General features: G+C 41.0%; 1 protein-coding gene across 14 annotated transcripts in view; it reads left to right on the forward strand.

Annotated features, from left to right (window-relative positions):
• Nucleotides 1–26,246, forward strand: part of NUMB (NUMB endocytic adaptor protein) — a 92,028-nt gene that overhangs the window by 17,496 nt on the left and 48,286 nt on the right. For 2 of the 14 annotated variants that reach the window (XM_061998732.1, XM_061998738.1), the window contains exon 1: nucleotides 19,696–19,859. The exons of 2 other annotated variants lie outside the window; for them this stretch is intronic. The gene's annotated coding sequence lies outside the window, so the exon portion shown is untranslated. Of the gene's footprint in view, nucleotides 1–1,435; nucleotides 1,592–19,693; nucleotides 19,860–20,485; nucleotides 20,544–26,246 lie in introns of those variants that run through there. 10 more of the 14 variants (XM_061998741.1, XM_061998745.1, XM_061998742.1 and 7 more) reach the window with 8 other exon arrangements.

A 26,246-nucleotide genomic window follows, 5' to 3' on the forward strand; every position in this document is an offset into this window, starting at 1 on the left:
AAGGTTTTGATTTTGACCTTTGGTAATGCTTGAGTATAGCCAGTAGTTGCTTTTGTTTTGGGGTTTTCCTCTGGATTGCTGAGTAATAGATGCACAGTCAACTTGGATCCCGCGAGCTCTGTCGCCTGGTGCTCGTGACTGTGCAGCCAAACCAGCCGTGTTGGCTGGTGGCAGCTGGGGCGAGGAAGCAGCCCAGCTGCTGCTCTCCAGCTCCATGCAGAATTACCATTTCCACACCCAGCTGGTTCTGCACCCAGCAGAGCTCTGTGCTGCACGACCACTCTGCGCTGGAGCACACTGCTGGCTTTGTCTCTGAGATGCTGCTTTTGTAGAGCTGCTTTGGCTGTGTCTTGTCTCTGGGCTTCCCAGTCTGCTTTTGCTTTTTTGGCAGGGATGAGGGGAAGTGAGAGGGGCTGCTCAGAGGAGAGCTGTGCTTGGGACACTGCTACCCCTGCATTTCCCAGAGTGGGTCCAGTGCTGGGGAGTCAGCGTGGAGCTGGTGCTACACCCAGGCGGGCTCCCTCGAATAAGAGGGAGACTGTGAGGTAACTGTAGCTCCTTGGCTTTATGAGCAATGGCTTTGGACAGACTCTGCTTGGGTGGGTCCCAGGCTTTGTTTCACGGGACAATATGTACACTATAGCTCAGCCTGCCTCTGTCCTAGATAATGAGAGTCTGTCTCTGGGTATTGATTCAGTCTGCAAACAGTGGGCTGTGAGAAAGTGGATCCCAAGTTTAGAATTGTCCACTCTTAGATAATGCAGCTGCTGTAATGTTTTTCCTCTCTCTGGACAAAAAAACCCCAACAACCCAGACTTTGCTTTCTGATATCTCTGCTTCATCCTGGTAGAGTGAAAAGGAGCAATATTTCTTTAACAGCAGAGCATAGCAGTCATTCACATAGCTCTATAAAGCTCAGTGGTGTAGAATATGTACTTCCACACATCTCCAATTAAATAGATGTGTTCAGAGTAACTAAATGTTCTGTGGAATCTGGACTAGTATCCTCTCCAAGTTTTTTTATGTAACAGACCATCTTCCTTGCAGTTGGTGACTCAGGTTAGGGGTCGGGTATTGAGCTGGCTGCATGTTTGCCCTTTGCCTGTGCCGAGCATGCCTCAAGTGTTGGCCTTTATGAAATTCCCTATCAAGGTAATAAGGTACAGAGTCCCCTCTCTGTCTGAGGTAGGGACTCTGATACCTTATCAAGTATGTGGGGTTATCCAGGAGGTCGAGGTGTGTTTGGGCATATGGTGTTAATGAACTTGGCCAGAAGTAGGACTGAAATATTTCTCCCAAGAAAAGAATGCTTCTTAAGAAGTGCTTGGAGAAAGCAAAAGAATTAGCTGGTGTGTGGTAGCTTACAGCAAGGCTTACCACTCCTGAGCTCATTTAGCCTAGAGGTATTAGGGACTTGGTATTGCAGCCTATCTCCTTGCCTTCACCCTCCCAACAGCTCCTGGGATTTTGTTGTTTGTTGTTGTTGTTTCTTTTTAAAGTTAGAAAGGTGGTAGCTTTAAAATGCAGTCAGTCTCATCTCTGTTGCACAGACATCCACCTCTGTCTCCACACCTCACTTCTCTGTGCTTAGGTAAGGCTTACCTTGAGTGTCCGTTTTCCTCGTTGTATTTCCTAGGGGCACTGTTTTGGACTAACCCAATGCAGTTTAATTGCATGGCTTTTAGTAGGTCACCCTATTTTATACTTAGAAATGAGATGCAATACAGTTTCTTTTGGTGATCATCTGTGGTAAAAGCTTACTCAAAGTAGACCTGGAGCAGCCAAGCTGTGTTTTGTTTGAACTGTAGCCTATGATGTAAATCACCCTCTCTGTATTTTCTTTAAACTTGAAATGTTGGGTTCTCCTCATATGCCTTGGCAAATTATTCCTGTGGCTAAAAGTAAGCTACAAACATTAGTTTAGTATCAAATGCCAGCTACCTGATCTAGCAGGAAAAAAGCAAAAGATGAAAAGAAGTTTGAAGTCTTTGTCATTTAAATTATGACCTAGATGTTGCTTAGTTTTTTCTCTTATATATTTCAAAGGTATAGCCTGGCTATAAGAATTGTAGTTTTCATGTGTGTCAGAGGTTGAGGACCTCAGAATTCAAAGCTTCTCTTCAAATGTGAGCACCCGAGCTGTAGGTAACCACTGAGTGATAAATGTGAAGAGAAGTGGTGAGTGGGCTGCTGATGGTGCTTCCCCTACACAGAGGGACCGTGCAGACACACGTTCTGAGGCTGTTTCTTCTGTCTCTCTTGCAGCATCAACTATTCACCTAATCTTCACTTTCTTATGAGCAAAACTAGAATCCAAGATAGTCTCTGTGAGAGAAATTTAGTCTATATTCCTTTGTGTATATACAAGGTGTTACGTTTGACTCCTCATAATCCAGAATGAAACAAGTTCAATGTGGGAAGGAATCTGTCTCCATAACTAGTCATTTGTTATTACCTCTGAATCTGTCACTTTCTAGTATTAGCTGATTTTACTGTTAAATCATCTTCTTCCCAGGTTTAAGTACAGTACAAGCAGTGTTAAGCCTAACCCTAATCTCTGCTGGACACAAATAGAAGCATCTCCTTTTCCTTTCCCTGCTGGGCTCCTATTTACCTGTTAATCCAATTAACTGATGGCAAAAGTAAACACTTAACTCACTTGAATTTAAGATGACACCTAAATTTAATGAGGGTTTCATGCCTTTAACTCTGTGGAACCATGGTAATAGTCTGTGATTACAGCAATTTGTGTGACAAAAGCTCAGAGCTTACTAGAGAAAAAGGGAGACTGCACCTCTGTCTGTTCTGTATTTGTGTTGTCGAGGCTTCTGAGGGAGGAGAAAAGAAAGATTTCATTACTGTGTTACTATATATGATCTGATTAATCCTCAAATTAGTAATGTAAGAAACCCTGCATTACAAATGGACTTGGGAGCACTTCCTTTATCTGCTGAACGGCAAGTAAGGCTGTTGCAGGAGCGCCCAAGACGTGAAGCAAACGTTAGAATCCATGGAGTGTTGCTTCTGAGCACAATAGAACTGATTTGATTTTACATCCTGCTTTTTCTACTGGATCTCTACAGTGTGGTTATGGCTAAACTGTGCAAGTCAAAGCCTGTCCTTTCCTCTCTACCAGATACGAACTGATTCATATGTGCTTCAAGTAGTGCATAGGATATGCTTCAGATTAATCTATTTTAAGTTGTTTAGATGAACTTCTCTTAAAGTGACTCTTGGGAGATGGAGTTTAGTGTTGCGTGGTGCTCATTTCTCCAAAGAAATCGAAAAACCTATTGTACTCCACTGCTTTTTTAGCACAAAACGTGGTCCAAACTCGTGGAAATAAAGCCAGAAACAGCACACCAGAGTCTTTAAAACAATATTTCGTCCCATACATCTGAAAGCAGTTTGTGAATAATGTTGTTAGAAACCTCAGATTCAATTTTAAGGTATAGTAAAATGAGTCATTCTGAAGAAAAAAGGCTATAGTGTTCTTTGTCCGGTAATAGGAAAAGAGATTGACTCTGGATATAAATTGCTGACCTTTATTGCATTTGCATTAGGCAGAATTATTAATGTTGCATTGTAGAAGCTGTGGCACATTTTTGGCAAGCGGGTAACATTCCTCCCTTTCTGTGTTGCTTCCTCCCACTCATGAGCTTTTGTCTTTCTCCATCTGCTTTTTGAAGAGAGAAATGTGGTATGCATAAAGACCTCTGCAACTGCAACTTGAGTTTGGATTTGACGTAAAGTTAAATTGTTACCATAAATTCAGGCTACAGAAATAAGGGAAGTTTAAAAGCTGTTTTCTTAGTCTACAGCTTAACTATATTTGATTTCATTTAAATCAGGCATTAAGAAAGTAACTGCCTAGGCATTTGCAACTAACACCTGGCAGAGCTGAGAAACATTTCGAATGGTGCCTTCTCCATGTGAGTTTGTGGAACATCTTTTCTCCTTTGGGAGGAGGCTGTTCTGAAAGATGACAGCGGATTAAATAGAAGCAAAAACCCAACGCTTGTCATATCAACCCAAGAAGTGTATGGTGGCATGATGCAAAGTACTGCTATGCTTTATTTGTAGAAAACAGGAATTTTATCCGTGGTTTTACTCAGAAATCGGCCTCTGTTGGATGAGTTTGTCGGGAAGAACAGGGGAACCTTATAAGTTGTTTGGTTTTATGGTCAGAACTTTAAATTTTCATCGTCAGACCTATCAGGTGCCCCATGTAACGTAGCTGAAAATAGTTATGTGCCATGAGCTGATAACTTTGGAGAGTCCTTTTAAGTCTGTTGTACGCAAAGCCCTGTTAGAAACGTCCAAAGGTGGCTCGAGGCACAGAACTCACAGAAGATCTTTTATGAACAGCCTTGGAATGCTACATGTGTGGTTGTTTCTAAACCAAACAGTAACTCTTTCCCTCTCCCTCTGTTTATATATAGACACAGATGAATTAAAAAGCTTGATTCATCTTCAGGCTGCTTTTTGTTTATTTCATTTCTGGGGGAAAAAAGGCGTTGTAAAAATTCTCCTTTAAATGGATGTTAAAGTAGTTTAGGACCAATATTTAAGCAAGCGAGTGTTTATAAAGCTAGTAATATTTTACTTTAAAGGTGTTGCCTTATGATGTTTCACATCTAAGGCTGAAGAATTTTCTCCCTGAGATGAGAAGGGAGAAAAGCAGTGGGGGGTGTGTTTGAACAGAAGCTGACTTTTCATAGCCAAAGGTATCTAAAAATGGGACATAAATAGTAATACTCATCTTCCTTTTTATGTCCTCTTCAAATTTTATGCAATTCTGACAACAGAAAGTAGGTCTGATCCTCATTAGGAGAGAACAGAATATGTTGTGTAGGAAACATGAGAATTGTCCTTTTCTGATTGTTACAACAGTTTTCTAAGATGCTGTAGTCTTAAGGGAATATCCTGCAGGTCTCGAGTCTGTGTTTACACAGTAGTGTTGGATCTTGGAAACTATTTCAAACTGAGTAAACTGGGTGATTTGTGGGGTTTTTTTTTTGGTGTTTTGTTTGGATTTTTTAAAGAAAGATGGATTGGAAAAAATCTGTACTTCCATAGGTTGTATCTGTCTCCCAGGAGTGAGATTTCTGACTGTCTCTGTGCTTTTCGTCTCAGGAAGTTCTCATCTCTAATGCCTTTACAGTTTGAACTATTATCCTGAGCTCCAAAGTTCCTGAAAAAGCAGAAGAGCTAATAATTTCACAGTAGAATACATTCATCTACTTCCAGACAAAGCTTTCCAGTTGATGGCAGATACTTTATAACAACAAGGAAAAAGCTGGGGGGGATGGAGGAAAGGATCTAAAGATCTTCTCTAGGAGATAGTCATGAAAGTTTGGAGATCCTGAAGAAGATGGGGTTCAGCTTTACTGGTGTAGTGTTGCATCTTGATGGCTGTTGTTATTCTCAAAACTGTTGTTGAGGTTTTCAGATATTCAGCTATCACACAAACCTTTCAGCTGTGCTGAGTTCAAATCCTTAGTGATGTGCAAGCATTGTGCCCCCTCTGTCTCCTCCGTTGTCACAGCATGTGCCATTTTCCACCCTTCTTATATTCAGAAAGGGAAACTCCAGACCCCTTGAAATAGCTTGATCTGCACAGTCACTGGGTTTTCCTCAAGGACTGACTAAACAGCACGTTCATTTTAGTGAAGTTGAGTTGGGGAAACATTGACTGGGTGATTAATACTTTTCTTTTGTCCGTTTTGGCAAACCAGTTTTTCTCGTTCAGTGTTAACCAGTGTAATATAAAATACGTGCATTTGGGTTGTAGTTTCTTCATTTCACTTGTAATTTAGTGTTTTGAGGACATTGTTTTAAGTTTTCTCATGCTGCTCATATTGATCCTGACACTTCAAACTGTAAAACTCTAATGAAACCAGCAAAATGCTTTGAGAAAGCTAGCAGGAAATTTCACTATTCAGCACCTGAAGACCTTTTATTTTGAGTTTTCTCTTTCCCCTCTGTGAATAGCTAGTGCTGGTGTTTTCCTCATCAGTTGTGCACAGAAGTCACAGCACACTTATGTATGATTTAATGCTGACAGGTGATCTGGTGAGGGCTTCAATTGTCATATTTAGTAGCATTGTCCTTAACATATTGATGTTTCTGGAAATGGAACATCCATAAGCAAGTCCTGTGAGAAATTCAGCCTTGCAGAGCTCACTATTAATGTTCCCAGTTAGTGCTCAGGAGGAAAGCTGTGATGATCTTCTTGCTGACTTTTCATATTGAAGTCTAACCTATGATATTTTCATCCCTGGAGAGAAACTCATAATTAAGGAAGTGTTTCCTGTCCTTAGATAGTGAAATCTATAAGACAGAATAAGAAACTATTGGTAGGGCCTTCAGCTAGTCAGCTCAATTAGAGGTTTTGGGAATGCTGTAATTAGAAATAAGTAGCAGGAAAACCATTCCCACTACTAAAAGTACCTAGATTTTTTTGAACTTCATTTTTATCCCCCACACTTACGTAGCATAAACAGGTTGCTGTACGAGAGATTTGGTCTTTTGATTGATGATTGTTAGCAGTGGCCATTAAATAAGAGTGAGATCTGATTACAACAGTGACATTTTCTTTGTGAAACAGCATTTAATGTATGAAATGGTCCACAGCATAGAAGTGATCGCTTACACTAGTTAGGTGAACTAGTTTTTGCTGTTTTGCAAACTAAATTCCCCTTCTCCAGAAGTCAAAGTAGTAAAAGAGCAGGTGGAGCTGTCTGAGCCGTGTCTGACCTGTGGATCACCAGGGAGAACTTTCTGCTTTGCGGTGCTGAAGGTTTTTCTACATGTATGTTCTGCCAAGAAATGAAATATTGTGACTGTTGAAGCTGTGTATCTGCTGGTTGCTGAGTGCAAACAGTTATTTGGATCATCTCTTCATAGGAATGCTTCTTGTCAGACGATCGCACTTTATCCTTGCATGTGTGCAAAAGGAAGTTGTAGAGGTAGAGAGCAGTCTTTGCTTTTCCGTGCTCAAATGCTACTTGAGATGTGTGAAATGCTGAGTGATGTGACCTATAGTGGTGTTTCAAGTCAGGCTTTGGAATACTTGGTCAGGGCTGTGTTGATACAGGCACATCTTTGTGTCTGCTCGCCTTTAGGGAGGCCTGAGATGTCATGGGTCCCACCTGAATTAATAGCTGCATTTTCACTCTTGGAGGGAGAAAACCATTTTGCTTTTTGGATTCATGGAAGTTAATGGTAACCAGTACATGAACACTGTTTCAACAAACAGCACAAGTTTTTGTAGAACCTTATTTTTCTTTTCCGCTCGCATATTTTGGTATCTGTTCTATGGAGTTTGAAATCTGATGGGTTAAGGTTAAAAAATACACTGATTTGTACAGGTGTGGTGCATTTTCACTAGCAAAAATACTTAGGCAGATATTTATATTCCCTACTAAAACAGACACAAAAACCCCTTACTTGACTTGCTTCTGAAGGTACCACTCCCAGCATTTCTTCATCTACCGTTCTGCTTTTGTTGATCTGGTTGTGGAAATCAGTAGATGAAACAGCTGCATGCTGAGTGTTTCAGTTTTAGTGTGGTTTGGGGACAAACAAAAATAGCACTACTTATGTTGGAAAGAGGGAAGGCTGCACTGAACTGATTATACATGTAAATGCACTGGAGTTTTACCTAGAGCACTGAGCCAAAATGGGTGCTTGTTTTGGAACAGACTTAATTAAAACTTTGTTCAAAGGCTTTTTTGGTAAACCTGTTAAATCAGTTTGTGAGCCACTGATTTGCAGGGAACTGGTTAAGGATGTACTGTTTTTCTCTCTCTCTTTTCTTGCTGCTTCTGCAGTTGTTCAGACTCCTTTGCTTTAACAGTTGCAGCGATGCCTCCAGCTGGAGAGGCTTGCCTGAGAGAACAGCAGCAGCGTGGTACAACGTATACCTAGGTACAGGAGGAAGAGGAGTGGTAGGAAAGGAATGTTCAGGTTGTATTAATTGGTGAAAGGCATGTGCACACTGGTGGTTCTTGCCACACTGGTGGAGTGGGCTAGTTGCCTGTGAACTTGAGGGAGGGAAAAGGGTGATGTGCAGTCCTAGAGCCATTTCTTATTGCACCAAGAATTAGTTTTTGATACGTGACACTTCTTATCAGCCTCTGTCAGATGTTTTCCACCTTTAAACTACTCAGCTAAACATAGCTGTCAAGAATTCTGATGGACAACTAAAGTGTATCTGAATTTCTATAAAATTCAGGGGTTTTGTCTCACTTACGAGGATGGAAATTATTTATCACTTTGAGACAGGCTAAAGTTTGGGAGAATATTGTCTTGCATAAGTGTAAAGATGGTCTGAATTTCAACTGTCTTGACAGATGTCAAGTTCTTAGTGTCAGTTGTTCTGTGCTTCCCTGGAGCTGTTGCTGCTGCTGTTTGTTTGAGACACTTTGTTTAAACCAGCTTATCACCCTACGGTTTGTCACTTAATCTCAGTACTGCTCCTAGCAGCCTTTAAATGTGAGTGCAACATTTACTATCCTGTGGCTTAAAAGCTGGCTGCAGCATGTGCATATTTAGCAGCTCAGTCATTTGCTGTGTACAGTCAGAGCTCTTTAATGTATACTATCCAGAGATTATATGTTGTAACACTTCACCTCTTGACATATATGTGACAGCACGGTGCCCTAGAAATGCAAGGCAGGCTGTAAGGTATGGGTTGATACATAACATGAAAGAGCTGTATGTTCTAAAACACTTGAAAATATAACCACAGGGATGCATCATTTCAGTTTCCTGAAAGTAACAATTCACTTTCATCACTCTTATAAACAGGGAAGTTGTCCTACTATTGAGGAGACAGCTGTCTCCCTACCTAATCACGTTCATTCCAGTGCATATCACATCTGTCAAGCAGAGTTTTTTTGACTGCAGGAGCAAACTTAGCCATCATGAAACTCAGCCATCATTACTTGTAAAGCTATGCAGAGTAGAGAGGCAATTTGAAGCTGATTTGAAGCAGTTGGTTAAGGTTTCCTTGGTTTGCTTGTGTCGTGTTAAAATTAAGTTAGAATATGCCTAATAAGAGGTTTTTCACAAAGTATCTCTTCCCTTTTGTACTCTCTTGAACCCAAACAAGCTGCATCTCCTGCTTTTGTATGTGGAAGGAATAACAGCAATGGAATGTAGGAAAGGTGTGACTGGGAGGGCCTCAGTTTTGGACCTCAGTTTTCAGGTAAGTGTTCAGGGAAATGGAAGACAGACAGAAGGACTTCTGCAAGTAGATCAACAGCTAAAGGAAGACTAGGGAAAACGTGGAGAAAGCTGAGGATCGATGTGCTTTTTTTGCTTTGGTCTTTATGGGTAAGATTTGCCTTCTGGAGTCCCAAGCTTCAGAGACTAGTGAGGAAGGCTGGAGCAATGACCGCTTAGCCTCAGTACAGGAGGACCAGATAAGGGACATTTAAACACATTTGCTGCAAGCAAGTCCGTGGGACCTGACAGAATGCACCTATGAGTGCTGAGGGAGGTGATGTTGTAGCAAAGCCACTCTAATTATTTTTGGAACTGACAATTGAAGATGATTCCTGAGGAAGAAAGCAAATGCTACTTTTGCGTCCAAAGAGGGGCAAGAGGTTTCTGGGGATTTACAGACTGGCCTCACCTTGACCCCTGGGAAGCTGAGGGAGCAAATTCTCCTGTGAAGCCATTTCCAAATATATGAAAGACAAGAAGATAATTGGGAACAGTCATCATGGATTTATGAGAGGGGAGCTAGTGAGTGCATGACCAACCTGTGAGCCTTCTGTGACAAAATGAAGAAGCTGGTGGATGAGTGGAGCATTTGACTTCAACAGTGCTTTTGACATTTTCTCCCTTAATGCCCTCACTGACAATCTAGCTGGTGACATACAGGCTGGATAAGTAGACAGTGAGCTGAATTGCACACTGACTGAAATGCTGGGCTGAAAGGGTTGTGAGCACTGGCACAAAGTCTAGCTGGAGGCCAATTACTAATGGTATACCCTAGGGGTTGATAGTAGGGCCTGGACTCTTTATTCATGATCTGACTGATGGGACAACTCAGCAAGTTTGCAGGTGATACAGAATTGGGAGTAGTGGATGACACAATAGACACTTGTGCTGTCATCCAGAGGGACCTTGACAGGCTGAAGAAATGGGCTGATGGGAATCTCTTGTTCAAAACGGTTTAACAGACAGATCTGCTAGAAGGATGTCTGCATTCCAGCACGTCATCCCTGTACTCCTGTTCATACTGCTGTTGGCTCTTGGTAGATTGCTTGTACCCAGACTTGGGCAGCATACTGCTATTGAAATGTGGTGATTAGACTAAAAATGTACAAAGCTGTTTGGAGAGAGCTATCAAAGTCCAGGAGAAGTTGAAAGCAAAACTAAAACGTTTAATTGTAAGGGTGCCTGAAGTATTGAGGAGTTTTTTTCACAGCTCTGGTACATTATTTAAATGTTACTTGATGTCAGAGTTCAATGAGGCAAGGAATGTGAAAGTGGTTTTAATCATGACTCATGTAATCATTTGCCCCTTAAACTGACAGGGTCACTGCTGTCTAACCCTGTGTTACTGAACCTGTGGTCTGCTATGCTCGGTACAGTCAGCCCTGTTTCTAAGCTATTTCTTCCTGAAAATGCAGCAACTTTTCCAGCTGTCTTTAAGTCTTCAGAACTAGTGTCGACCCTTTATGCTATTGCTTGCTTAAGCACCTGTTTTTCAACATTTCAGATGTTCTTATAGTCTTGGTTTGCAGCTCCTATCTATAGAAGTGTTTTATCAGGAGTTAATGGTTGCACAAAAAATGGACTTGGAAGACATATAAAGCCTTTGAGGATGAAGGCTAAGAGGAGTGCTCCTTAAGTTGTCTGTGCTTCTTGGTAACCAAAATAGCTTTAATGGAACTGCTGGGGAGTATGTTTAGCATTGCATATATAGCCATATCAAGCATTTGATACAAGAAATCGGAGTCCAAATTGGCTTTGTTCTTTTGTGAATGGTGACGTATGACTCAAAGCCATCACAGCCTTCACATTATAGAAAGTCTTGGAATGAAGATGCTCATTAATGTACACATAATAATGTACATAATGTAATGAACAACCCAAACCCACAACAAAAAAAGCACCTTGATTAGTGTGATTGTGCAGAATCTTAACATGGGACCACTAATACTTGACACAGATGGTCCTCTACACGCACAACATCTTCACGGGCTTCTGTGGTTATCTTCTTACCGATGTAGGCTTGGCAGATTTGGCACAGCTAAGAGTGGGTTTTATTAGTGCATCACTGATAAATATCCACGTGTATTCATTTAGGTGATGCAATTGCACAATCACAAGTTAGTATGAGAAAGCAGACTGGTTGGATAGATTTAACCAAAAAAAAAAGCAGCAAAACTCTCTCCTGGTGTCCTGAATCTGGAAATATTGTTCCATATGCTCTATGGGTTCCAAGGTACTCTTTTATCAAGAAATTCACATGCCTATTTATAAGTCAAACTTCTAAAGGTTTAAATTTGCTGCAGCACTTTCTGTTGATAAACATACCTAAATGCCTCCTGCATCATCATACTGCAATCAACTGCAATCAGTTTGGCAGTTGCTTAGATGATCCCTTGTTGGAAGGAATATGTCAATGGAAAGAGGTTCCTGCTTTAGTCCTAATAATGCAAGCTGGAATGTGTTTTGTCTGCTGGATTGTTATTTGAAGTGGATGCCAGAAATTCTTATGATAAAATCAGTGATAATCATTATACCAATTTAAAGAAACACCAGCTCCACCCTAGAAGTTCATAGGAAACAGAATCTGGAAAATGTGATCCGAGACAAGACTGTGTGTTGGTCCTGGAATTCCTCTCACCCCAAGTGTGGATACCTAAATTCCGTCTGCCTGTGTGACTCTAGGGTTTTTTTTTTTCCCTTGTCTATTAAATTGATCTTAGAATTTTGAGATGGCTCTTGGCAGGGAATCTGTAGGAAAAATGTTTACACAGTTGCAGCTGTGTGGTTCTTCCTCGTGGATGTACTTGATTCCAGATGTCTAAATCCAGACAGGAATTAAATGGGGTTGGTTTTTGTTTTAAAGGGACAATAGTCAGTCAGCTCTCCATCCAATACATGCAATAGGGTGACTGCTGTGTAATTTGCTGAGGATTTTGAAGTGGCAGTACAGTTAAGATGTGTTTTAACAGAGGTGGTTTCTCATTTAAAATAGGGATAAGTATGGCACGGTTTAATATGTGAGCTGTAGCGTTGCAAGCATGGGAGCAAGCCAGGAGGTTGTGAAAATTTAGCCAAGGTTTTATGATAAAAGTTACTCAATCTGAAATTCAACCTCAAGAGCTAAATTCTGCACTTAGGTCTTGCTCAGTGCAATTTTAATTGAACCCTAAAAATACAAGGAAAGCGGAAGAGTTTCGTTACAAGTCATTGAATTCTTTATTTGCTGCAAGTTTGTACAGAGTAGCAGCTCATAATATAGCTTTGCTTTCTAAAAGTGTATGTTTACGAAGCTTTTCCACCTACTAACGTGTTTTATCATGATTTAAAATAGCATTTTTGAATTTGGCAATACTTTCAGTTCCTGAAAACTGGAGATCTCCATCTTCCTTGACTTTATAGGAAAGAGCATGTGTACACTGTAAGGAATGTAACTGGCATCTGTAAGTCTTGACATCTGGCACATTCAGTGTGGCTCGTGTGATTTGCTTTGTCATTGTGTAAAAAGTACAGTATGTATGTGTGCTTCACTGTTTGAACTAGGATTTAATACAGATGAGCTCAGATCTGTCTCTTTGTCTTGACTCTGTGTTTTGCTCTGTGTCGCTTGCAGAATTCTCTTTGCTGTTTGATAAAATGACATCCTGTCCCTCAAAAATTTTCAGCTGTTACTTTAATCTGATGTTAAAAACTGAGGTAATGTGTTTTATCTAATGTATTAAGAGCTTGAACTGGAAAAAAAGATCTTGTCTGATACTTGATAACTGAACTAAATACGAGAGCAGGTTTGTCCAACTGGCTCACTCCAGCAAACGTTTTTATAGCACTAAATGAAATCTCACTGAAAGAAGCTTTTGTGTAGGTTTTAGTAGACATTTTACTAAAAAAAAAAAATGAAATCATGTGAAAAAATGCTCTCCATTTGCATAAAGAAAGATGCAAAGATCGGTGCTCTATCTCAGGGAGACTAAATATAAAGGCCTGATAATAAACACACAGTACAAGCACATTTGAGCTAACCATTCAAGTAGTCTGGGCCAATCCTTTTGTTAATTGTGTGCTTGAGAAGATCAGACTTTTTTGACCAATATGGCACATGGAGAAATTGGTAAAATAGCACCAGTTCATTTAGGAGCCCTGCAGTTCATTATTGACCTGAACAGCTTGTTCTATAAGGACTTGGTGCCACTACTAAGAGACACGGAAAATAAGCCTGATCAAAATAGCTGTTGACCTCGTTCCTTATGTCGTGGGCATCCCCTCCCAGGTTTGGGGATGTAGTTCTAAAAGAGAAAACATGGAAAAAGCCACAGAAGCAGTAAACATCCCACCTTTCCTAAACAGATGAATACAGTTTCCTTAGTGACCAGACCTGGGACTATATCCTGATAAATTCCAAATCTCTCTCTTGGAAGAAACAGTAAATCCTTATTTTGTTGTGCTGAACCACTTTTAGGGAACATGGAGCTTCAAAGCAGAATGGATGTAAGAAATGAAGGCTTCCACACAAGACCACCACATGCAGAGCTTAGCAAATGTATCGTTCCTAGTTCCCTGTAGCTGCACAAGTGGATATGTTTGCCAGGATTTCTGAAGTGAACAAGGCTTGGTTAGAAAAGCCTCAATGTAATTATTCTGGAAGCTGAAATACGTAACCAGCAAAACCGTATTTATTATCCTAATCTCTAAATTTACATGCCTGTTGCTGCTTTCCTGACAGGATGTTTTGGAGGACAGTGTGTCCCTCCCTTGAGATCAAGGCAGGACAGGGAATAGTATCTTCATCCTTAAGAACTGGAGCCATTTTAAACAACGATGCACCTTTGATACGTGATTGTCTGCAGAGAAGAGGAGTATCAGCTACAGCACTTCCGCATATTGTGTACTCGGAAACACATCTCTGTGAAAGCCTCAAGTCCTGACAAAGTCCACGCTGTAAAATGAAATGTGTGCAAAGCTGTAATTTATGGACGCTCAGTTTCTGTAAGACCTTTGTACTAAGCAGTTTGAAACTGCTCTTGCTCTGCAGATACAGTTTAGCAGGTTCTTTTGCTCAGTGTGGCGCAGCTGTTCTGAATGTAGAATGATGCATTTTCAGCGGCATTTTTTGGTGTTTGTTTGTTTCCATTTTTCCTTTTTTCCTCCCCCTCCTTTCCTGCTGCTCCCCCACCTCCAGGGTTGGTTTGGTGGGGAGTTTTCGGTTTGTTTTTAAAGCTGTGTTTTCTTCTGCATGTCTCCTTGTGAGCTTTCTTCTGTGGAGCAACTCCCTTGTGCCCTTACGAGGCTGTGTGGTTGGTGTTAGGTGAGGACTGCTTCTGGGTTACTTGGGTTATTGCTGCACGTTACACAGGTTTCCCAATTCAAAGGAGTGTCACTAGTTTAATCTCAATGACATGGCTGTTCCATTTCAAGAACTCCTTGATACAAGGGATGCAGGGGGTATCATGCCAGCTAATGAAGGTGAGACTAACTTGCTCACTGACATGCATTCTAAAATCTGAACCAACACTTGGATGTGTTTTCCCAGGTGTAGCACTCTGCTTACGGAGGCTGCTGGCCTAGGAAATCTGTCCTGAAAGGATTCTCAAGAAACCCCCAGAAATCTCATTTTACTGGTAACACGTAACACGCTTCCAGATGAGTGCAAAGGAGTTGTCTTTCCAAATTCAACTGAAATAGTAAAGGGATTGCGTGTGGTGTGGTGATGTTGGTTTTTTCCCTAAGATCTGAATGTAAATCCACTCTCTGATTACAACTAAAAGAGCTGCCAGAAGATCTGATTTGATGATTTGATAAGTGCTTAGCTCTTTTGGCAGAAGGGTTGGAAATGAATATCAATTTCCATAAGAGGTTTATTTTTCATGGGGGTTTTTTTTGTCTTAAAAAAAGCTGCTCTGCTGAGGCAGTAGATTCTACTGACCAGAATCTCCTTTGAAACAAGATCACCACTGATACAAAGCTAGAGACTTGCTTCAAGGTAGAAGTTTTAAGTATTGACACTTGCTAGGAATTTAGGATTTAATGGAGAAGTGTCTGACTTGCAGGAGAACACAGCCAACTGAAGCTAAATACGTAGCGTTGTAATGGAAAGATGGTACAGTAATTAATAGCAATTCCATCAGATTATCGCAATTTTGTAATTCTAAGTAAAACTGATGTGATTTTGGTGCACTTGTGGCACCTCTAAAGCAAATATTTTTCCTTTATAAGGGGAGAGAGGGGAGAAAAAAGATGGGAAAAGGATAGGAGAGGAAATCATGGGAAGCCTGGTGGGTAGGCTGGATTTAATATTCACGACGTAGTGGTGTGTTGGCTACTGTGATGAAAATGTTCCATGAGTACTTTCAGGGAGATGGGGAAGAGAGGATTATAGCTGTGACTTTCCTACTGAGAGTCTTTAATTTTGGTTTCTACAGAAATGAAGAGGACAATTGTCCACTTTTGAGCCTTCCTGAATATAAATGTGTGTTGCCTTTCACTTACTGGGTTGATACCGTGGCTTGTGGTGTTTTGGGTTTGTTTTTTTTCAGCTGAGAGGTGCTTTGTTTCCTCTGCTGTTTTTTAAATGAATGGAAAATGGAGATGAAAAACAGCACAAATTCCCCTTGAGGCTGGAGTTTGCAGGGAGGCACTTTGGGCTGTCTGTCTTTGCATGGTTGCTGAGGACTGAAGTCAGTGGGGGCAGTGCACCTGGGAAGCTGTGAGGGAAGGGCACTGAGGAGCAGCACGCAGCTCTCCGAAGACCTTTGTCCTCACTTGACAAAGTACATGCAGTACTTGTGCAAGCTCTTCATTAACCCATAATCCCCAGCATAGGAGTGATCAGTTGAATTCAGGAAGTGTTTTTATGTGTGGATGAAGGGCATGAGACAAGAGCCCAGCCTTATTCTGCAGTGAAACTAAGCGAGCTGGAAGTCTGGCCTTACCTTCTGCTTTGCTGTTAGTATTAAGGCTTGATTTTTGTCCTTTGCTTACCTGAAGTCTGGTGGGAAATGTTTTGTTTTCTTCCCCCCCTCTCCTTTGTCTCTAGGGTATTTTGCTATGAGTGAATTTGTTCATAACACTTTGGTATATGTTTAAATAATGATTGATGTCGGGGGTGGGTATTTCCTGATACTTGATGATGGTTTAGAAGAGTTAGTCATCGTTGGCCAGGAAATACCAGCTCCAGATTAGATTGAGTTCAGTTATCTAAAAGATATTCCAGTGTCCATCTGAATGTGGTGCATTGTCAGAGACATTGTGTCCATAATAACATCTTGTTTTGGTGTTTAATTATAGAACAAGTAGTGGTATGTGGGTTCTGAGTTCTAGAAATGTATCCTCTTGGAGTCACTGCCTCTGCTGCCCCAGGTTTTGGGAAGTGGTTGGACAATGTTTCCTAAACCTTCAGTTTTGTGATGGTGAGAATTGTTTTTGGATACTGAAATTAAAGAATACTCACTATTTTTTCCCCAAACCCTTGACAACCACAATTACTGTCTCTTACATTTTACACAATACTTGAGTTTGGCATTCAAGCAGCATCTTTTCAGGTTGATTGGGTGCCCTTCCACTTTCTGAATGGGAGTGATGATTCTGTGAATCCTCAAGAAGCAGTTTTATTAAGACTCTTGAGGGAAATTGTTTTATTCCCCAATTATGTTTACATCAACTGATGTTCAGCTTACAGATTGACTTGGTGCATGTGTGGTTTTAAAGTCATTGACAGAAAGTTGAAGCACTGGTATTGAAGTGGTATTCTATTCTTCTCCATTCCACAACCTCTGAACAAACTGAAAGAGGGGCTTGTTTTGCTTGTCATATTATTTCCTACCACAGCAAAAGATACTTTAGGCTTGTGTTGGGTTTACACAGGAGCTCATGAAACTTTCTTTCAAGGTGAATTACCAGTCTGGAATGCAGATGCCATGATGAACTTTAGACCACTATTTAAGAAAGATAAAATACCTGTAAGACTGACTAATGTTTCATTTTCAATCCCATTCACCTGCTTCACTCAGTTTAGATAAAGATGTGCCGCCTCCTTGCAGGAAAAGGTGCAGATGTGTTTTTGTACCAGCCAGTAAAATGAACCAGTCACCTAAAGTAGATGTGGAGTGTGCAATAGATGGGGTGTAATGATCTTAATAGCTTTGGGTATGTAAAACCAGAATAAGACAACCCCCAGATTGCTGATGATCTACATCATAAGAGTATCTTGTTACTGTACAGCTTGTGTATGGTGTGTTTTCAATATTGAGACCTCATATTGAAATTCCTGATGTAATTTATCACCTCATGTAACACCATTTGAAAGCACTTCCTCAATTGTTTGTACGTGGGCATAAGTCCATGGTAATGTTACAGTCTGTGGTTATGCAGTCAAGGTTTGGAGCCTGTAAAATCCTTCTCCTAGTTTAAAAAGAGGCAACACTTACGTTGGCAAAAATTCATCGTTCAGTGTTAAGATTGGACTTGGAGTCTCCATCTTAAAAGAAGATGGAGGTGTTGAATTCAAAGCATCTTACAAAAGGTGAGATTTGATACAGTTACAAAGTGAAGTCACATCTCCAGTTAGAGCTGTATGGTTCCACTGTTTTGGGACTGCTTAACGCCTTAGTGCGAGTAGAGAATTAGTAATCCAGACAAGTGCTCTTGTCAAATAATTGCACATTCAAGTGAAAAGGGATGGGATATTTTACATTCAATATCTGGAAAAGGAATATACATATTATAGTGACTGCTTTTGTCATGGAACAGGGGGTTTAGCTCGGTGGATGGCAGCAGTATGTTATTCCAGAGCTGCTGTCTGAAAGTCCTCACCTCTCTCTTTTGTCAACCAGGTTCATGGCAGCTGGGTGCTCTCTAATCTTCAGAGGAATAATTAGTCTCCACTCTTCCAGGATGTGTGAACCTTATTATTTGATCTCCATAAACCCAGTAACAGCTCGTACAGGGTTCATACAGTCATCGAGGATTCTGCTCCTGTGCTTTTAATGTGTGCAAATGTGTGCTTGGCCTGATAGAATAAGCAAGTTTATTTAGGAAAACAGGACAAAAATGCCAAAGCTGGTGTGTAGCAATATCAAACAACCCTGGTAGTTAGAACCAAATATTGTGGTTTGTTTTCTGACATGGAAGTATTTTGTATTTGCAGATCCCTTTTCCAGCCTTTACTGCTTAGATAAACCATGCTGACTGAAAGTTAGTGGGCAGTTAAGGGGACGGTAAAAAACACCAGTGACTTCTGCAATTCAAGGCTGAAGTGAGAAGTTCTGGGAATGTTTGGTGACTGTCTCGGTATCTCTTCTGCCTTTGGCTTCTTTCCTTCTCAGGACAGGTGAATTTTTCCAGCTGTAATCTTGTAAAAATATATATTGGGGCTTAACTGTGTGATTGTAGGCCTCTGTGCTTCCATTAAGTATTGCTCTCCTTTGGAACAGGCTGAAAATTCCTGCTGTCTAGGCTCATAACTCTTACTAGTGCACCTAGAGATCCTTTCTTCTGCACACTTATTTTTATAGGTGCGTGCTGAAGAATAAGGTAGCTCAGTCATATGACAAACTTGGACGGAGGTCAGAGCAGGATTCATGAATAACGCTTGATTCAGTTGATAGCATGTTTAAGTTCTATGCAGTTTATGCATGTGAGAGCTGATTTAAAACATTTCACCTGGACATTACCCTGCTGCTTGCCAGCTAATCTTGCAAATTTTCTCAGGTTATCAGCAAGCACAGCTGGAGCTGGCTGAGCCTTGCACATGCCTTGAAGATGCAGAGGGAAATGAGGCATCTCCTGTAGCGAGCAAGGAAGCTGCGGTGGCCTGTCTCGGTGATGTAATTCCTCAGGCTTTGCACAGAAGGCATGGTGTCACTGAAGGTCTCTCTTCGGTTGTTGTACTCAAGAAGAGAGCTGTTATTGCCTGCTAAAAACACCTGTTTCCATTCTCTGTCACAGGAGGATGGACTTCATGAGCACAAAACAAAACAAAAGGAGTTCAGTAGATGATATTTTAAATTTTATGTAAATAGTGTCAGTGCTGCTTCTGGTGGAAGGTAAGAAATGACAGGCACGGTAAACTGCACGAGTTTGTACTGCAGGATACGGCTACTGCTTCTAACAGAGATGTCCTGGTGTGTTGTGATTGTATTAATCTCTTACAAAACATTTGCTTGGGAATCGGGTGCCTCAGAGCTGATGCAGGTGCTGTGGAAACCTGTGCAACACCAGACAGCTGAAGATGGCTTCGGTTTGTGTGCACCACAGTGTCTTACAGATCTGAGTTAGGTACCTTGGATGTAGCCTTTTTTTTTTTGACCCAAGACCCAGGTTGCTCAGAAGCATTTTGGTGTACCTGACACAGAACGAAGGCAGTCCAGGCTCTTCCTGTTGCGTGTCACATCTGTGTACCTACCGTGAGGGGATGTGGGTGGTGAAGAGAATTTGCAGGGAGTGTCTCAGGGCAAGGCTGTCCCACGAAGCTTCTGTCACAGTCACATTCTTGCTTTACACTCTCTCTTGCAGAGGTTTACCTTTTCATGCTCTGAATTTTGGAGAATTATATCATCTGGATTTACTGGTGTGTGGTGTAACTGGCCAAGTCTGTGTGGGTAGTGGTCGGTGGACAGACATTTGTTTTTCAAATGGTAAGTTAAGTACTATGCAAACCAACAACTTATAGAACAAAGTAGAAGTGTTTTGTAAGAGGCTTTTATTTTCAAGGTGAGCTGGATTCAAATTATTAAAGGAGGTATTTGTTAGCACTTAGTATTGAGTTAGGTAGGACAAGGTACTCTCTAAGTTCTGCTTTCTTTGATCGGTTCAGAAATGTGTTTATTTCCTGAACTAAGCTTGGAAACTTCCCCTTCATTTCTTATGAACTGAATTCCACATCTTTTTACCCTTCAGACTTTTGTGAGTTTTGAAATTTGAGAGGTTATATGAAAGACTGTAAATTAATTGTGAGGCATCCTCAGGAAGTTTATTCCTTTTAAATAAACACTAGAGGGGTTTATAGTTAGTAGAGAAATTTGAATGTTTTTCTAGTTTGAAGGCTTGAGGCTTGCTTGGGTTTACTTTGAAACATACTCTATAAGCTGATCCATAATGCTATTAATATTCAGATTTCTGCTCCAGATCTATTTCTTCTGTGATGCTTGTCAATAATTAGCCACTTGAAAAGCTAGATAAGGTGCCACTTAGCAATTGCTGTGCTAATGATGAAGTAATTTCTTTTGACTCTGCTTTTTTTCCTTAATATTTTCCTCCTCAGACCAAGGACATAATGCATAGACAGTAACACTGACACACATTGCCTGCTCTCAAAATCTGTGAGTAACTGTATCTTCAGAATGCACACTGTTTCTTTTCTTCCCCATTCCCAAAATAATTGTACGTGGGAGAATTAGGCTCAGAAGACTCAGTTCTGATTTTGCACTGGGATAAGCATGGATTAACTTTACATAACATGCATCAGACTGCAGTGCTTAGGTTTAGCAGAGGTGTTCAGTCGCCTCTCTTGCTGTTGTATTGCAATTCCTATGGTTCTTTCTGGAGTCTCCCTTCAGAGAGGAGGGGAGCTCTGCCAAGAGCTTCTTCACATGTCACAGCTCTCTTAATTTCACCTATGTAACTGGTTTTATGTGTAACTTAATGCTATTATCCAGTGGGAAATTTAGCTTCCTACTGTGAACCTCAAGACTATCCAGTGTTAAGGGAATGCTTTCCAACCTTGCCAGCATCAAGGAAACTAGTATGTCAAATGTCCCCATCCTGCACAATCCCCACCCCTCTATCCCTTTAGAAAGAAAAAGATTACAAGCTTGCTGTAGATGTCTTGACTCTTACAAAAAACCCCTTGAGTAAAAACAATTACACTGCAAAAACCAGAGCAGATCATATATATGTTTATCTATGAACATGATCCTAAGCATGGACAGATATTAAGTGTGTTCTGAGATGTTAATATACCTGGTCATTCAGTTACTTTTGGCTATTGTGCCATATTATCTAATAAGGAAGGATGTAATTGGTCTATTTGCTCAGGAATTGGTGTCCAGGTTTTAACTCTTGCTGTTTGAAATACTGAAACTTTTAAAGATTGATCTCATTCTGGAAATTACCAGTAGATCAGGAATGTGGAATTTCAGTTTAATAAAACATGTGTTCAGTCAGAGTGCATTGTCAAGTAGTAACTTTTGGTATGGTTTTTCACCGCAGAAGCAGGATAGGAATGAGGTGGAGCAACTGCAAGTCTTACAGCTCCTCTTGGGGACAGAAAATGTGGAAATGCCTCTTGTTGCAGAGCTGGGTTTGCAGCACAAAACTCGTATCTCCAGGGAAGCTGCTGATGCTCCTTAGCCTAGCCTAGCAGTATGTCAGACACACTTGTTTTGTCTTCATCCTCATGTCATGTGTCACGGGGCAATCTGCTACCAGTTAAGGTGTTTTTTTTTCCATGCAGATTTTGCTTGTTTTATCTAGAAAAGATAAAAATCAGTAACAGGATTGTAGGCATCAGGATGTAATATACAGGGGAATCTGTAGCCAACCGCTCTGAATTGTTCCACAGCCTTCTGTCTTGTTTGCTCTGTTTTCATGAGAGTTCAGAGTACACAGGCTTTATTCCTTTTAAGTAGGCCGCTTCCTGAATCTCTTCTTCCTTAATTTTCTATTAGTGAAACTTTACTCAGTGTGTAGTTAGTATTTGGATCTCCTACATCTGGCTCCAATCTCCTCCTCTATCTACAGAAGTAGATATTTATAGCAAACCCGCCTCAACGTATTATTCCAGCGGTGAGAAACTGATCCAGTGTGCATTGTGATTTCTCCTGTGCCTACGTCAGTGACCAACTGTTGAGTTTTGGCATGTGTTGCATTCCTGGGTGTGGTTGTAGGACAATCCAAGATAGCCTTGGTTATCTTGGCTTTGTTACAGCAGTCACAATTTAGAGGTTCACATCAGAGACTATGACAAGCATTTTATTCCAGACTGTGGAGTTATTTTGTCACCTTCGTGTTTAGTTCTTCAGTTCTTAGGAAAAAAAACCCAAGCCTTTGAAGGAGAGAGAAGTTTGGTGATTAATAAGAAAGGCCTGGTGTAGTTCACAAGTTCAAGACATTTTAAAACTATCGTGAGTCATAGGAGTAAAAATTTCTGTAGTTGTGGTTGCTCTTCAGCTTTGGGGTTTAGAAACCTGGGTGTGTTGAATTTCATCCTAATCTTTCTGCTATAGGTTCAAGGGTAAAGAGGTTTCATCTTGGAACACTACTAAGTCTGCTTCCAGCCAGCATGGTTAATCCTGAGAAGCTTCTAAAATGCAAGTAGACTGACAAGACTCAGCCATGAGGTTGAACACAAGATGACCAAGTAAAAGAAAGAAAACAGATACTGAGCATATAAATGCTTTCAGTGTCCTTAGAGTGGTAAGGTAGGTTGCTGCAGATGTCAAAAGAAATATCTTGCAGACAGATGAAGAGTTCTCTACTACTTGTCCAAGAACCCTCTTCCAGAAAATTATGCTACTGGAGGAGACCACTGCCTTTAACAGTGGTAGCTGTTTGCTGCAATGTGTGCAGCTCTGTGCAGATGATATGTAGTTTGAGCTGGGAAGATACAGAACAAACCATAAGCAGAGTACAAGGGTAGCACTGTAATACAGATAAGTGGCACCTGATGGACAATTGACCTTTGAAATGAAATCTGTCCTTGAAGAAGTAATGTGAAGTATTTGCACCTAGAAATTGCACAGAGGGAGTCCCTGCTTATACTGACTAGGGCAGCTTTTGTTTTGTTAGTGCTTTGTGGATGTATGTTTGCAAGATAATAGTTGTCATCGGTGAACTAAGAGTGAAGATTGCTAAAGCTGTTCTGGGGCAACAGTGCTGTTTGAGTGGCTTTTCTGAGTTCTGCCATGGGCACTAATGCTTTCTGGCCAAGTGGAACATGTGGCTTTGGCAATCACCGAGGGACATATGATGATGCATGGTCCCCCAGCAGTTGTGGTCAAGAGCCACTCTTGTGAAATTTACCAGGAAGAGGGCATTATGCCAGCTTCTTAGGAGATCTGGTTTTCCTAGAGTGGAATAAGCTGGCATCCTACCTCAATTCACTGCCTATGTCACCCACTTGCTACTTGCATCCCACGCTCATTAAGTTCCATTTCTGTGAATGTAGTAAATAAAGTGAAGTTCAATGTACACAGAGGAATTGCAGAATAATTGAGGAACACGTAATTGATTCCCTGTGAAGGAAGGTGCTGTTATCTCCCACGTAATTTTAATGACATTCTAAATGGTGATATCCAGATTATTCATGTCTTAGACACTGTCTATTGTATAAGGGATAACTGCACATCTGTAAGGAATAGACTAGTAGTTTGTAACGGTTTCTGGATTTAGAAAGGGAAGGCAGAGGGCACTGTGAAGAATGGTGGTCTGTGAATGGAGTAGTTGGCTACAGTCACCTGCCAGAGTAATTGAGTTTATTCAAGGCACTGCTCGAATCAGTGGACCCTGTGGTTAGTCACTGATGAAGGTAACACAATTGTGACTTCTGTGGTTGTGTGAATCTGGCAGTATAATACTTGATGTCCCTTGCACTGAGTCCCTATCACATCTGCCCTGCTATTGGTTGCCAGCTGTTATACTGCAGGCATTTTTAAACTTCATCTTGTCTTCTGCTTCCAAGCTCAGTTGCCACCTGAGGAAGCAGCTGTCTTGTGTGGAATTGAGGTGATGTGTTGCCATCTTGGTACAGAGAACAATGCACATCATCTGATGTACTGGCCTGGGCAGCAGCAGCATGATTTCCTAACTTGCCCAGGCTGTAGAGCTCATTCTGCTTCTACATCAAACTCATACCAGGAGTGAAATGTATTGCTTGCCAGTGCAATCATCTGTCATCAGGCAATGCACAGTGTGGCACTGGTGGAATCTGAATATGTTACTTGGTGTGCTCCTGAGAGCGATGACTTGGTTGCTTTGATGTGTGCTGTGTCTGGTTTTGAGGGGTGACTGGTAGCAGTGTACTATACTGCAGATGTTAAAAGGCTGCTGATGGGTGCAGGATTTCAGAGTTGAGTGATATTTCTGTCTGAGCTGAGCTTGAAGCTTCATTGATTGCTCTGATGAACACGAGGTCCAGTGGGAAAGAAGGCAATTTTCCTGGTTCTTTCCTGTTTGACTTGTTCCTTTGCCAAGCAGTTGAAAGTGTCGAAGATTGCAGGTAGAGTATGATTCAAGAGGCTGCTGCAGCCACATGATTCTTCCAGCATGTGTTACTTTTGGGCCATGCACTTTTTGGCACTCTCTGCCACCAAACTCTGTGTGTTGCAGTAGGTCGTTGTAGCTGTTTTACTGTAGAAAACAACTGCTGATTTAGAAAGGCAAGAGATACCTATGGATTTTGCAGTTCTAGCCTGGCTAGGGAGCTTTCAGTCAGAATGGTGGATTTGTGAGAACTGTTGGCATCACTGGAGCTGCTGAATCGCCACTGATCTCAGCAGCCCTGCCTGTACCCTGCTACTGTCTCATGGGCAGCCTCTGGGAGAACACAACCTCCTAAGTGGCTGTGGGATACATTTAACCATCTGAAAGAGATGAAAGTGTGAGCTCATATATTATAAATGGGATCCTATTTTGCTTAAGATCACAGCGGGAAGGAAGTAATTTCTATACCAGTCACATAATTAATGGGAGGACAACTTCAGGGATCTGTATTCTCTGTTCTTATCTCTGTGGTTCAGTGTGATGTTAATATTGGCCTTTCTTCCTGGATCTGAGCAACAGTAACAAGAAAGCCAAGAGTTCAATTTGTTCAAATAAAGAATACCTTTGTCTTTTTGTCCATGCCTTAGTGGTATAAAGTCAACAGATGCTCAACTGCAGTACGATATGCGATATTTCTGTAGTTCTTACCTGGCACTAGATGACAAGATCTGCTTGAGATATTTCTGACCTAATTCAGATATGGCTTGTAACTGTCCTTTCATTTGAAGCTTTTGCTGAAATAAAAGGTGCTTCTTCATGTTCTTCTGCTGTTTTCCTTAAATTGGCCATTTATTTGCAGACCAGGGATAAAATAAACAGTGTAGTTTAGAATATCTTAAGTGGGATAACTGTTCATGAATAATGTCAAAACAGGAGTTCTGTGAATGTGAATATTTAAGAGATTTCAGTATTCATGGATGATAGTCTTAGCTCCTTGGATAGATAAACTGGGACCCTGAAAGGCAGCACTAGAAGTTTGAGATGCATGTCTTAACTTTGTCTTTTAAACATATGATTGAGCAAACTGTTAAAATGCTGTTGGTTAAACGTTGTCTCGCCAATAAATGTTCTGTCTTACTGCACTGAGGAGGACGGGAACACTTTTGATCTCATTTTTTAGGTTCTACAGACAGTTTCAGTGAAGGTTGTTTGTTATTACGTGAAGGTTACTTTAAATTGTTGGTATTAGGATGCACATTGTGGCCTTTTCTTAAAATCCATTTGGAGATGCGAGAGCAAATTGTAAGGAAAACATACATGCAAAGGCTTGTTCTGGCTTTTAAGGCATGTTTGTTTGTAGTACTTGTCTGTATTGTAGCAAAGAGTCCATGCTGATCTTGAAAGAGATAATAAAACCCATATGCTGACATTTGGAATGAATATAGGGAAGAGAAAGCTAACAGGGAAAAGTTTGAATTAAGATCCAGATACTTTATGATCAGCAAGATGGTACAGTAAGAATGAATCCATTATATTCTCAGCCAAAGATTTGGCTTGTGTGCTGTATTACCATAGACTTAATTTTGACTAGAAGCTGAAATGCTGATGTGAGTGTTTCCAGTGCTGGTAGGAGGTGAAGCAGTTTTACTAGTCTGGAACTGTCTGTCTCGTGTAGTGAAATGAGATTCCCTTGCCCCATACTATGTTGCATTGGGCTAATTGGTTTAAATGTTGTGAACAGGCTGAAATTAAGATCTCATCCTTCTCTAGAGACATTCCAAACTCACCTGGACTGGTTCCTGTGTGACCTACTCTAGGTGATC

The sequence above is a fragment of the Colius striatus genome, chromosome 6 (assembly GCF_028858725.1).
Source record: "Colius striatus isolate bColStr4 chromosome 6, bColStr4.1.hap1, whole genome shotgun sequence".
NCBI lineage: Eukaryota > Metazoa > Chordata > Aves > Coliiformes > Coliidae > Colius > Colius striatus.